The sequence below is a fragment of the Rhamphochromis longiceps genome, linkage group LG7 (genome assembly GCF_057381845.1).
Source record: "Rhamphochromis longiceps isolate RC_006_pf linkage group LG7, R_longiceps_female_GT1.1, whole genome shotgun sequence".
NCBI lineage: Eukaryota > Metazoa > Chordata > Actinopteri > Cichliformes > Cichlidae > Rhamphochromis > Rhamphochromis longiceps.
The window spans coordinates 2282211-2295406 of record NC_140563.1 but is presented as its reverse complement, the minus strand read 5'-3'; the positions used below and the strand labels follow the sequence as shown (position 1 = coordinate 2295406).

At 41.9% G+C, this 13196-nt stretch overlaps 1 protein-coding gene across 1 annotated transcript in view; it reads right to left on the bottom strand.

Moving 5' to 3' along the window:
* cdh13 (cadherin 13, H-cadherin (heart)) overlaps window positions 1-13196 on the bottom strand; it is a 423714-nt gene that overhangs the window by 102507 nt on the left and 308011 nt on the right. The gene's annotated exons all lie outside the window — the stretch shown is intronic.

The following is a 13196-nucleotide window of genomic DNA, read 5'->3' as shown; positions in this document are numbered from 1 at the left end:
TGCAGAATGCAGCCTGATGGGCAGTGTAGTCCGTGCTGCAGGGAGAATGGACTGCCATACTCGTTATGTGTCTGTGAGCGAGGGAGAAAAAGGAAAAGTACGAGTTGTCACCGAGCAGAAACGGGAGCTGGAAGCATGTAAATATAATAATAACCACTGCAGCCAAGAAGAGTGCCTGACGAGCCCAGCTGTAAGTAAGCTATTAAGACTCGACTGTACACCGTGTTCGTGTTTTCCTCCGAAACAATAAGTTCCGTTGGAGCAGTCTTTCAACGCCTCTCTGTCTCTCACTAGCAAAGTTGACACAGACAACAAAGTAAAGCTATTTTTCGGCTACGAGCCCGACACAGAACCTGTATCAGTCAGAGGTCCCTTTACTACGGTTCGGAGCCGCGGACCTTCAGTAATAAATCACACAGCAATAGTACATTCATGTAGTTGTAAAAAGCATGATAATATATTAAGTAATCCAAAGTATTCAGAATACGTTACTCTCATTGAGTAACGTAACAGAATACGTTACAGAATACATTTTAGGGCATGTAATCTGTATTCTGTAATGGAATACATTTTAAAAGTAACCTTTCCAACACTGCGTACACATGCATAAACGCACACACACACACACACACACACACACACACACACACACACACACACACACACACACACACACACACACACACACACACACACAGGCACGTCCTGTTAGGCACAATAAAGGACGTATAAAATCTTACCTGCTAAAGGTAAAGAATGATTCATGTCAAGCAGCACATGGTTTATGCTTTTGCTTACAGCACAGACTGTAGCTGAGTACCTTGCACACATATTTTTAACATACACACATAAGATTGCTGCATTGGTTTCAGACTTATATCAGAACACACGGTGGTAGTCCATTTCTGTGATAGTGATCCCTTTAAGCACAGCGCTGTCTTCAACAAGCTGTTGACCTGCTATGCTTTATTTCACACTCACCTGCTTGGATTCACCAACATGTAAATCTGCTCAACTCTAAGGGTCCATCAGCATCTGCTGGGTGCAGGCGGGGAATACAGATACAGCCAGATATGTGTTCAGGAAGGCTTCTCACGTCTGCCTCCTAAGAAGCAGCACAACAACTTGGCCACAGCCACAGCAGCTCCGACACTTCCATTCTTCAACTGGATTGATTCTCCCCAACCACTGGCAATCTGACTCATCAATATTCAGAATCAGACTGCCCTAAAATAGCTTCAGCCTCAGGATTTTAACCCTTCGAGTGGAGTGCTGTGATTATGATCGAGAATAAGTCAGACTCAAGTCAATTCTTGAAGATCTCACAAGGTTTTTTGAGATTTGAGTTAAACGACTGGAGTTACGTTTTTGTAAAACCACTTTAGCAGCCAAATGACATTTTTACTCAGTTTGATCCGTATTAGAAAAATTTATGTCAATTAACATCAACATTTCAGGCTTAGATAGGTACAGATATCCCGATCCATGATTTCATGGCATTAACTAAGATTCAAACAGACGAGTATTGATACTGAGCATGTTGCTCATGACATTAGCAAGTTAAACTTGCAAACCTCTTAAATATGCATGTTTGTATAAATGTGTGATTATAGTGCTTCCCATGAGTAAATCCAACCTGAGGTTTTAACATTTGATGAGTAGACGATGACAAATGTTTGATGAGCAGCCTATCTCAGATGATCATGTGACACTTTAACATGTGCCCAAACAAACCTTTTCTGAGATCATGAACTGGACACTTTTTAGGAACTGCTGTGAAGCTATGGTGACAAAAGGAAGGACCCGACTTTCCCTTTGGTGACATTTAAATCTAAACGGTAATTCCACCCACAGTGGAGGCAAAATATGAAATGAAAACATTCTCATGAGTCGAGGTTCATCGAGCGCAGTGTGTCTCTTCTGCTCCTTAATTAGAGTGACCAAGGCCAACATCAATTTCTGTTGCAAGCTTACAGTAATTTGACTATCGGCCAAAATGGCCACCAAATCGTTTGGCGTGGTGACACTTGTGTAAGGAGCAATTACAATCTTGTGCGCAATGACCCCAATTGATTGTGTTTGTTGTAATGAGTACATTTATAATGAACAATCTGTGTCTCTGTAGATTTTAAACAGATGATTCCTGTAGAGGAGGACGTCCACAGCTTTAGATTACGCTTTGTGCAGCTTGTTAAACGGCACGATTCTTCGTTGCTTTTGTACAACTTTGCTGAAGTATCTGAATGTCTTCCTGCGTCCGCTACAGCTCTCAGTCGTGTCAGATCTTTGAAGTGGGGCATCTCTACCTCTGACTGAGCCTCTTCACTCTGTACATCAGAATACACTGGCATCTCAATACTGGATGACAATTTTCCACAGAGCAGCTACATGTGTAGTTCAAACAGAAATGTTGTCCTTTTTTGGAGGGATTTATATCAAAGTCTAAGTCAGTGTTATCCACAAAAAAGTGTGTAAGCTTTTGAATGGGATCTGTTCAAATCTCCCTAATCCTTGACACCAAAATTAAACTGCAATGCTGCAATATTTGATCCTCCACCTTCAGCATAAAAGATTTCAACACACCCAGAAACTGTGTCCATACTGAAAACCACGAGCTTACATCAGCTCTTACCCGATCATGTTGACAGACTGCAATACTTTGAATTTGATTCCTTCTGTCATACGTATGATACTGATGACTACGAGCGATCTAATAGAAATGTTGTCACACAGCATCTCTCCTCTGTAAGCTGTACACAGACTGACACAAATCATAGGGCAGCTGCTGAAAAATGTTGGCAGTAATTCAAGGGCAAACTAAGGTTGTGTCTTTGTAATAGCTTTTGTATGTTTGATACTAGTACCTTCAGTCAGGACTAATGATTTCTGACAAAATATATATTTTACTTTCGTAAAGGAGAAATCTTTTCATATTTTACAATTCTAGTAAAGATGAAATTCTTGCTCTTGAAAGGTCATTTCCCAGACAGGAATCTGCATCACAGCCATGGAGAACCATTTACTTTTTTGAGAAAGTAATTTGCAGTTTTTAAGGAGTTTTCTAGGTGCTCATTTTTACAATGCGGAGGTCCTGACAGCACAATTGTCTTCAATAATAATAATATTAATAATAATACTAATAGATCACAGTAGAAACATTTTTAAAATTGGGTTTTTTTTGGTGAATTATAACTTAATGACATGATATTGAGCTGACAGACCTCTAGATTACACCTTTAAAAACTATTTCCTTGTTTGGTCTCATCCTTTTCAGCACAACCTCACGTATCTGAATTTACAGTTATGTTTTCATTTTGACAAACTGTATTAACACAATTGATCTAAAATCAGACAAAAAACATAAAATCCGAGTAGAAAAGGTGATATTTTTTACAGTAACAACCACAAACATGCTCCTTGAATCATATTTCATAACTTTAAATGCAAATATAAATTGTTAGTTTTAAAATCATATGTACAAGTTTTGCAAACAACAAAGTTATTTGCAGCCATTTACCTTTTACCTCTTTTTTTAAGTAACCATTTCAAGCCAGTTACAGAACAATCAGCTGTTCTTCAATAAGATGCCACAAATTATTTGTGCCACTCCAAAAACATAATTTCTGTCCACTATAAAGGAAACATCACAGCCTGATGCCTGCAGGTCTGACAGCAGCAGGTGTGTCACTCCGGTTTCTACCTGGAGACAGCAGTCGCCTCATTGTTTTTGTTTTGTTTTTTTATTTGTTGCTCATAAGCAGAGAGGTCTCGCTGCGCTGTCCTTAGACAGTAAACGTGATGAAACTATTGAGAAAAAACCGCCGCGTATATCTTGTTTATCATGACTCTGGTTTTACTGGCCGATCAACACAGTTTATAAACTGGTATATGGCACCTTGTTGCTTTGTCTTTAAGTGGCCATGTGATTGGCTTACCACGACTACTTTATTCTTCCTCAGTCAAACAGCAGCACTCATGCCATTGTTTTGCCCCCTGAGCTCCAGGTGTTGTGCCAAAAAGTGATCGTCGGGCAGAAAGTGATCACCGCCCGCGGGAGCGCGAAGCTGCTTAAAGCTGCAGCGCCCAGATTACTTACAGCTACTTCCTGCAGCTGATATAAGATGCAGTAAGCTGAACACAGCTTCACCCGTCTGCTTGTTGAAAAATAGTAACACGACCGCATTTTCTCGTTAGTAACGGTAACGGCGTTGTAACGATAGGAACAGTAATTAGTTAGATTACTCGTTACTGCAAAAAGTAACGCCGTTACTTGTAACGCCGTTGTTCCCATGACTGGTCACTATAAATAGTAAATGGCCTGTATTTATATAGCGCTTTTACTAGTCCCTAAGGACCCCAAAGCGCTTTACACAACCTGTCATCCACCCATTCACACACTGGTGATGGCAGCTACATTGTAGCCACAGCCACCCTGGGGCGCACTGACAGAGGCGAGGCTGCCGGACACTGGCGCCACCGGGCCCTCTGACCACCACCAGTAGGCAACGGGTGAAGTGTTTTGCCCAAGGATACAACGACCGGGACTGTTCAAGCCGGGGCTCAACCGGCAACCTTCCGATTACAAGGCGAACTCCCAACTCTTGAGCCACGATCGCCCTTATGCCACCAAAGTGTCTCAAACCCAAAACTTTGGCAAAGGTGTATGAACTTCTTTTGACCAGTTCGTGCGGGGACTCGATCTTAATCAGAAGGAAAGAAACTGAGTGGCCCTGAACGTCCTCAGGAACTCTCAGGCCCAATGGCAGAAGTGTGAAACATCCAGAAACTTGTCACCCTCCAGTTGCTTTTAACCTAAAGGTTAACTTCGCCTGTCATCATGTCAGTGGTTATGAAACCTGTGCATTTACATAACATTTGGCTGGAGGACGGACTAAATGGAGCTGAAGAAGGTGGAGAGAAGAACAGACAGCACAGGACCATCAATGCATGGCTCTAAATGTGCTCATCGCTGATTGTTAAAACTGGTTTTTACTGCTTGTTTTGGGCAAAACCATTTACCATACTATAGTAAAAGTACAGTACATGGGATACATACACTGTGCATGGGCTGTTGTGAATGTATCCCACTTTGGTCCAAATGTATGAACCACGTCTGTGGTGCCACACTAATTCTTTTAGTTTCTGAGAATTCACTTGTTTCATTCCTCTTTCAATTTCAGTGATAACGCAGGTAACCAGATTTCAGCACAAAGTTGAGTACGGGCATTTATGAAGGTCACTGTATGATTTAGGTGTGTGTGCCCAGCTGCGTTTTGGCTGACCATGAATTTGTATACAGAGTTTGTGAGTGACTTGCCTCGTTATTTTACTGACACGGCTTATCTTTGTGGCACAGAGGCCACAGGACTTATCAGGCACACACCTTTCTATACAGGTCAGTGCCTGAACCTAGGCAACAGCATCCATGCAAACTTTTTTGCACTCCATTCCACTGAACAAACATTGAACATAGTTTGTGTGGTGACTGTGTCAAAGCGTGGCTGCTGTGAGGCGCCACACGCCTGCCCAGCCGTGGGGTCCTGTATCTTGAGCTTTCAGAGACACCTGGAGGTCTTTCTCTCTGTGCCTCTGGCCTCACTTGCCCTTTGAAAAGATGCCATTATATTCACAGTATTCAAGTTTCTGAGCCCACAGTGAAAACAGTTTATACTAAACTGAAACATAGAAAATAACTATGCATAGTTATAGTTTACACTATGCAGTACTGAATCACAACACACAACCAATGCCAGCAAAATCATTAAGGAATAGTGCAACGTAAAAATAAACTGGAAAATATACTTCTGATGTGAGATGGACTTAGATCAAAAACCAGTACTGTATGCAGAGGGGAAGCCAGTATCTGGTTAGCAAAGTGCAAAGGGAAGCTGAAGAGAGTCTAGAGCACGTGTCGAACTCCAGGCCTCGAGGGCCGGTGTCCTGCAGGTTTTAGATGTGTCCTTGATCCAAAACAGCTGGTTTAAATGGCTAATTTACCTCCTCAACATGTCTTGTGGTTCTCCAGAGGCCTGGTAATGAACTAATCATGTGATTCAGGTGTGTCGACCCAGAGTAAGATCTAAAACCTGCAGGACACCGGCCCTCGAGGCCTGGAGTCCGACGCCCCTGGTCTACAGTCTCCAGAAAGGACCAGAAATTCTGTATGATTTGGCTTTTATCAACTTCAAAGTGCACTAGTGCCCCTCCTCACACTCTTTACAAAGCAAACTGCACCCACTGGGTCAGAAAGGCATCACATCAACTGGAATTTAGTTTTGGGGAAATTAAAGAGTTGTGTCGATGAAAATGGCATTGGTGTAAACCAGGGGTCCCCAATCCCAGTCCACGAGGGCCGGTGTCCCTGCAGGTTTTAGATCTTACTCTGGGTCGACACACCTGAATCACATGATTAGTTCATTATCAGGCCTCTGGAGAACTTCAAGACATGTTGAGGAGGTGATTTAGCCATTTAAACCAGCTGTGTTGGATCAAGGACACATCTGGACTGGGATTGGGGACCCCTGGTGTAAACAAACAAACAAACGCCGTTGGAGCCTCACATGCAACAGGACATCATTCGTATCGTTCGTGCACCTCTCCTTGTTGTTTGATTGTATTTTCCATTTTTCCATTCCTCTCCTGATCGTTGGATTTGGAGAGTCTCTCCCAACACTCGTGTTCAGTGTCAGGATCACAGACGAAGCTTTCGTGCCCTGTGCCAATTCTTGACAGGGAGGTTGGGTCAGGTTGATACAGAATTTAATCTTTGCTGACATTGTGAGTTTTGACCTGGAAACACAGCAGGAGCACTAAGAGCAGTGTACGGCTGCACAAGGAGACTGTCTTGAAGAGGATAACAGCCAATTGTAGACTCCGAACTCTTTGATCTATCGAATCAGAAAAAGCTTGACTGTGTTTGGAACATCACAGAAACTTACAGAATGACCGTGGGTTAAATTCAAGCATTATTTTCATGTATAAAACACAGCTGCCAGTATTGGTTCAATACAATATATTGATCCTTATTTAAACCTTTATCCTTTATTTTGAGAGAGAGACAACAAAGTTAAGAGGAGGATGATACTGCGCATACATTCAGTTAAGCTCCGATTCAAGCAGGCTACAAAAAGATTAAACTAGATTAACTGAGAAATGGCAAAGCAGAAGAACCCTTGTTTGACATTCGGTAGAGCGGCCTTAACGAAATTAGACAGTTTACAGAATCGCACTGCTGGAGAATTACCGTATGACCTCGGCACATATGGCAGCATTTGTGCTAATGACAACTTCCTCTGCTTATTCTCTCTTTTACAATACAAACCCATACTGCAGATCGTGCAGCAGCATAGATGTACATGCTGATCTATGTCTCTGTGAAGCAAAGTGCTGCACTTTGAATGATCTTTACACTGTGGCTGCTTCGATTGAGACCTAAAGAGAGATGTGCCCGACTGTATTTTTTCAGCTCTAACAGAGGCAATGAACCAAGCCCAGTTTCATCAGCAGGAGAAACCAGCATGGGAAAGGGGACAATAAAAAAGTACTCAGGACACAACAACAAACTTTTCCAATCAATGCGCTTTCTCACAGAGACAGGGTAAAATTAATTCGCGCCTGAAGTGCCATTGTAGGGTGGAGGTTCAATGAAGAGTAAGAGCTGTTGACAAATACTCTTTATCCTGAGGTCAATGAGGATGGAAAAAATAAGGGCTGAATCAGAGGAATGAGGGGAGGCAGACGAAGGATGAAATGACACAGGAAGCACAGACAAAAGGAGAAAGTCGGAAGGTAGAGGAAGAGCCATGAAGAGGGCGGTAAGAGTGGCGATGCCCTCTCTAAGCATAATGACAGCGTAGCGTCACCGGGACCTCTCTGACATTAGTGAAGCTCTCGCTTCCACTTAGCACAGACGTTTTCCTCCGAGCAAGCAGTCGACTCATCCTAATTATTCAGGTCTCACCCTGCTGTCTTTTCCTACTTCCTTTTCTCCGCTGCCCTTTCAGTACCTCCTTAGGACACAGGAAAAGTCAGAATCCACTCCGCGCTCGCAGATTACTTTGGAATTTTAAAAAGGTCTTCTGCTTTTCTTTTTTTTATTCTGTGTGCATAGTCATTTGAACGAGCCAATATTTGTGCTCTGCTAATATCTAGAGCTGACACTTTAGCTTTGTTTAATAGAAATTATGCATTTTTAAATCTCACAAAGTTGCAGTCGTGACGCTAACGGTTCGTGAGGCCAGATAGTGCATTATGTTATTCTAGACACACATAACATTTTACACCTACTACAGTGTTTAACCTAATTAGGGATTTCACAAGCATTGTCCATTCAGGCAGTCGATACCTGCACACGATAGCAAGATAGATATTAGCCAAAACCAAAACCAAAGCTATGCAGGACTAGGATACACATGGCTTTGGTTTTCTGTTCATATTATATTTGTAGTTCCAGCTCATAGTTTCGGTCACTGTGTCTTCCCTGTGTTGCACATCCACTCAGTCGTGTCTCTGAGTCTTTGCCAATGTCTTGTGCTTCCTGTTTTACTTTGATAGTCTTATGTCAGTGTATTCTGTTTTGTTTCCTTTGTCTCATCCTGTCTGATCTGTCCCAGCTGTCCCCCATCGTCTCATTGTCTCACCTGTGCATTTAAGCCCTGTGTTTTCCCTTTGTCACATCGTACCCTCACCGTGCTTCTGGTAATGTTCTGGTTCTCTGTCTCCTGGTTTTGTGTTCTAGTTGGAGCCTCATGATTCTAGTTCCTAGTTTAGTTTTCTTGTATTTCATGTTCGAATGTTCTCCAGAAATAAAGCTGCGACCTTTAGTCATTCAGAGTCCTGCGTCCCTGGCATTTGTGTGCTGCAATTTTGTCTTCCAGATTATTGCTACTCCAAATGTAGTCCTGATCTGAATTCAGTCTTAAGAAAAGCACTTAAAAAATTAACTGACAAATTAATTGAGAGAGCGGAAGTAAAAAAAAAAAAAAACAGAACTGACTAAGATTATTAGACAAGACCCAAACCTACCTGGTCCTATGTGGAAAAGTATTTGCCCCATAAAACAGATATGTGAATTGCAGTCAAGTAGTTCTCATAACTGGTAACGAGTCTTTCACATTGCATCGAAGGAATTTTGCACATTTCTTTGCAGAATTGCTTTAATTCAGCCACACTGGTGGGGGGGTCCAAACATGACAGGCTTGTCTAAAAGCGTATCAATAGGATTTAGGTCCAGACTGTTACACCAAAACCTTCGTTTTGATGGACTTGCTGATGTGTTTTGAGTCATTGTCCTGCTTGAGCTTCAGGGCACGTACTGATGGTCAGACACTCTCCTTCAGGATTTTCTGGTAAAACACAGAATTCATGTTTCCATCAATTACAGCGAATTGTCCTGAAGGAGTAAAGCAGCCCGGACTATCACACTATCAGCACCATGTTTGACTGTCGGTATGATTTTCTTTATTATAAAATACTGCGTTGATTCTGAAAAAAATAAAATAAAATAAAAATCTGACAGTATGTTTGCGCAGCAATTTCCTAATGTTGTAAACCTGCTCAACATTTGGCAATAAAACCCTTTCTGACTCTGTTAGTTTTAGGGCAGATGTAAAGAGACTCAAACCTTCCAAAAAGTTAAAACTTTTGTCTTGTGAGTCCACAAAATATTTTCCCAAAAGTCTTAAAAATCATTAAAGAGGTCTTTTGGCAGATGAGCCTTTGTGCTCTTTTCGTCAGCAGCAGTTTCAACCTTCGAACTCTCACATGGATGTTTTTGTCATTGTTGAATCACGAACATTGATCGTAACTCAGATAAGTGAGGCCTGCAGACTTTAGATAATCTGAGTTATTTCGTGACTGCATGGATGAGTCATCGATGAACTCTCATTGCAACTCTTTTGCCACCGTTGACACAACCAGGTTTTTATTACTGATTTATTCTTTCAACAAGGCCCAGGTAGGTTCAGATCATGTTTTTCCAATAATAAATGAAATCATCATTTAAAAACAAATTTTAAATGTTTTTAAATGATGATTTCATTTAGACTTAGGTTACATTTGTGTGTGTGTGTGTGTTCAAAAAAAGTATCTACTTGTTTCATAAAACTCTGGCGAGAGGTTCCATGCAGCTCTATCACTTAGGTTAGACTTAGGTTACATTTGTCTAATATTCAAGCTGAAAAATGTTATTTTGAAAAAAGTGTAAAAAACAAAACAAAACAAAACAACAAATAAGGAAGGAGGCAAATATTTTTTACTGCACTTTAAAACTGGGCGTCCTGCCGGGTGCCATCAGATCCCCCTTTATAACAATGACTTTTTCTTCATCGACCGTCTTCGGATGTTTCAGAATTTGAACTGAACGTGTTGCTGCAGTGTCTCCACCCTCGTGGCCTTGTGAGCATAAATTATAGATATTTGAAGAGCTATTATAGCTGGGATGACTGAACGTATGCAGCAGTGAAGCATTGCTCTCCTGCAAACCACAGACAGTATTTGCTAAGAAAATCCAGTAATGTCGTGTTTTCTCTGTTACCCAAGAACAAAGAACTGGTTAAAAGAAAAAAATAAAATTAAAAGAAAAGAAAAAAAAAATCACAAACATGTTTAACTGTTTTTTTTATTTATTAATAAATTGATCAGGAAATATCAATAACCTACAGTGATGGCTGTCTCACTGCATGCACATATTTTAATTTGGAGTAATTTGGATTGCCTGCCTTCCTCTCTCTCTGGTTGTCCTGTCCTATTAGTCTCCATTGTTCCGCCCTCTTAGTATCTTAATGATCCAATTTTTCACCTTCATCCCTTTTATTTTCATTTTCTCTCTCTCATCTTTTCAAACTGTGCCTCTCGTCTCTGCTTGTCAGGGGACATATAATTTCCCACGTTGTTTTCTCTCTGGTCCCAGACTTTCATTGAGTAGTGTCTGCAAGACTCAATTAAAGAAAGAGAGAGAGAGAAAAAAACAAAGATTAACAACACACTTTTTTTTTACCCACAATGCCCAGGGGGCTCAATTTATCTCGAGGAACACTCAGCTTGAGAAAAAAAACTGTGATTGACACCTCTAACCTTCATTGGGGTGTAATCTCCATCTTTAGCACTCGGAGATCTAATTAATTAGGGGGAATCTCATTTCCTCACTAATGCAACTGGACAGAGGCATGATAGAGGAGTGGAAGGCAGGAAGAGGAGGAGGCTGAAGAGAGGAAGGACTGAGATGAAGACGGAAAATAAGAGCGCCGTATTTCATCAATGCCCGTGAACGGTGTTCACCTTGTTCATTTCAGGGAAGAACAAGAGAGAGTGAGGTGGTTGGGTTCACACCAACTACACTGTATTGATTACAGCTGCCAGACGTCTGGCTACTGGCCATGGGAGACACTGCAGTAACATTCTTTATAATGGGATCTCTTGGTAATGTACTCATGTGTTTCACTTTCTTCTCTAGGCTTCGTTTCTCAGTTAAAAGCCATCACGTATGCGTGAGCAAGTGTGACTGTAATTGGTTTTGACTTCTTGCTGCTTCACAGGCAAAACTGACCTTTTTTAAACCACTTCGATCCAAATGAAGGGACTAAAACCAGGTGTGAAACTATATTATAGTAAAAACAAGTAAACAAATACATAAATGGATACCTTTAAAACATAATAAGGGGGAGTGGTTACAGTGAGCCTGAACACTATCAGTTTATCTTATATAAATGGATGCATGAACACATCCAAAGGTAAACTGCACAAATGCTGCGTACACAGTACATACCAGATACTACAACTGAAGTTAGGGGAGCAGACGCTGCATCCATGTGCCAAGAATGAATATGCCAGATATTAAGCTTCCCCTCCAACCCAAACTGTGTTCTGCTTATTGTTATATGACCTTTACTGTGGCGAATGATGGATGTGCTGAGACTGTTTCCTCATCCGTTTGTTGATGGGTGAAGATGTCTCTGCCCGCCCCTTAAAGTTGTACAACTCACAGACGTGACGTTAACAAACAGATAAGAAATCTACTGTGTACTGCGATTTTGCTTCCAGATTATTAATGTAGTCCCAATCTCAATTCATTTCAGATATTGAAGGAGAGCAGCGCGTCTATACGGACAACGGACACGCGTTCAGGCTAACACAGCTTTACCTTGATTACAGTAATCAGTCTCAAAGATCAGCATATTAATCACTAACAAAACTATCAGGGAGTGGAAAGCTGCCCCCTTATCTCAGATGCCTCCAACTTTTCTAAATTCATTGAAATTTGCTTCAGAAGGTATTTGTTACGTTCCCCCCGAAAGGGTCTAGGCATGTGAGTGAGGGGACCAGTAACAAATGAGTCCAGAACAGAAAGAAAGGAAAACAGACCAGTGTTTTCAGTAAATAAAATAGTCTTTATTATAGATCATCTTAACATAAAGAGCCGGCAACGCCGTTTTACCAATAACACTTGGAAAAAGAGAAAAAGGGTTGCAACAACAAAGAACACAATAACCAAACAAAAACTCCACACCACGAGGAGGTACTTCCAGGGGCCCACAAGCTCACCCTGTCACTAACAGCAGCTGGCTTTGCTGCTGCCAAGGCTCACAAGCCCACACTACTCACGCAAAGCAGCTATGCTGTTTCCACAACTCCACACTTTGAGCAGGTTAACCACACACAACGCAGAGACACCAGAGAACACCCCACCCTGTTCACAGCTCATCCCCAGCTTATATGACCTCCGAGAGGTGATTGCTGACTGGGCCCAGGTGGTAAATGAGTCCAATGAGCAGCAGCTGTGTCCTGGGGAGAGAGAAGAGCAAGAGAGAGATGGGGGGTGGAGCAAAAGAGGAGGAGGCGGAGAAAAACACCACGCCCACACAAGGGCAGTATCAGGAGGCCCAGCTAGGGCCGTAACACCCCCTCCCATAAATACAAACCAGTGGTTTGTCATAGAACGTCCTACCCAGCTTTTAAACATATCACCTACCATCCACCATAATAACGGTTAGGCATACCCTGCCGAATCTGCCAAGACCTTTTTGATGGGTTGAAAACACTGCACGGGGTTGGCTCAAGTCCCTCAACATAGTGTCCCAAATGACAGCCAAATGTTTTTTGAGCCATCACATATGGAGAACCCATCAGGCAGCTAGAAGGCCTTACAGCAACACTTCTCTGACGCTTCTTCGCTAGGTCATGGCAAAAGGCATGCTGGT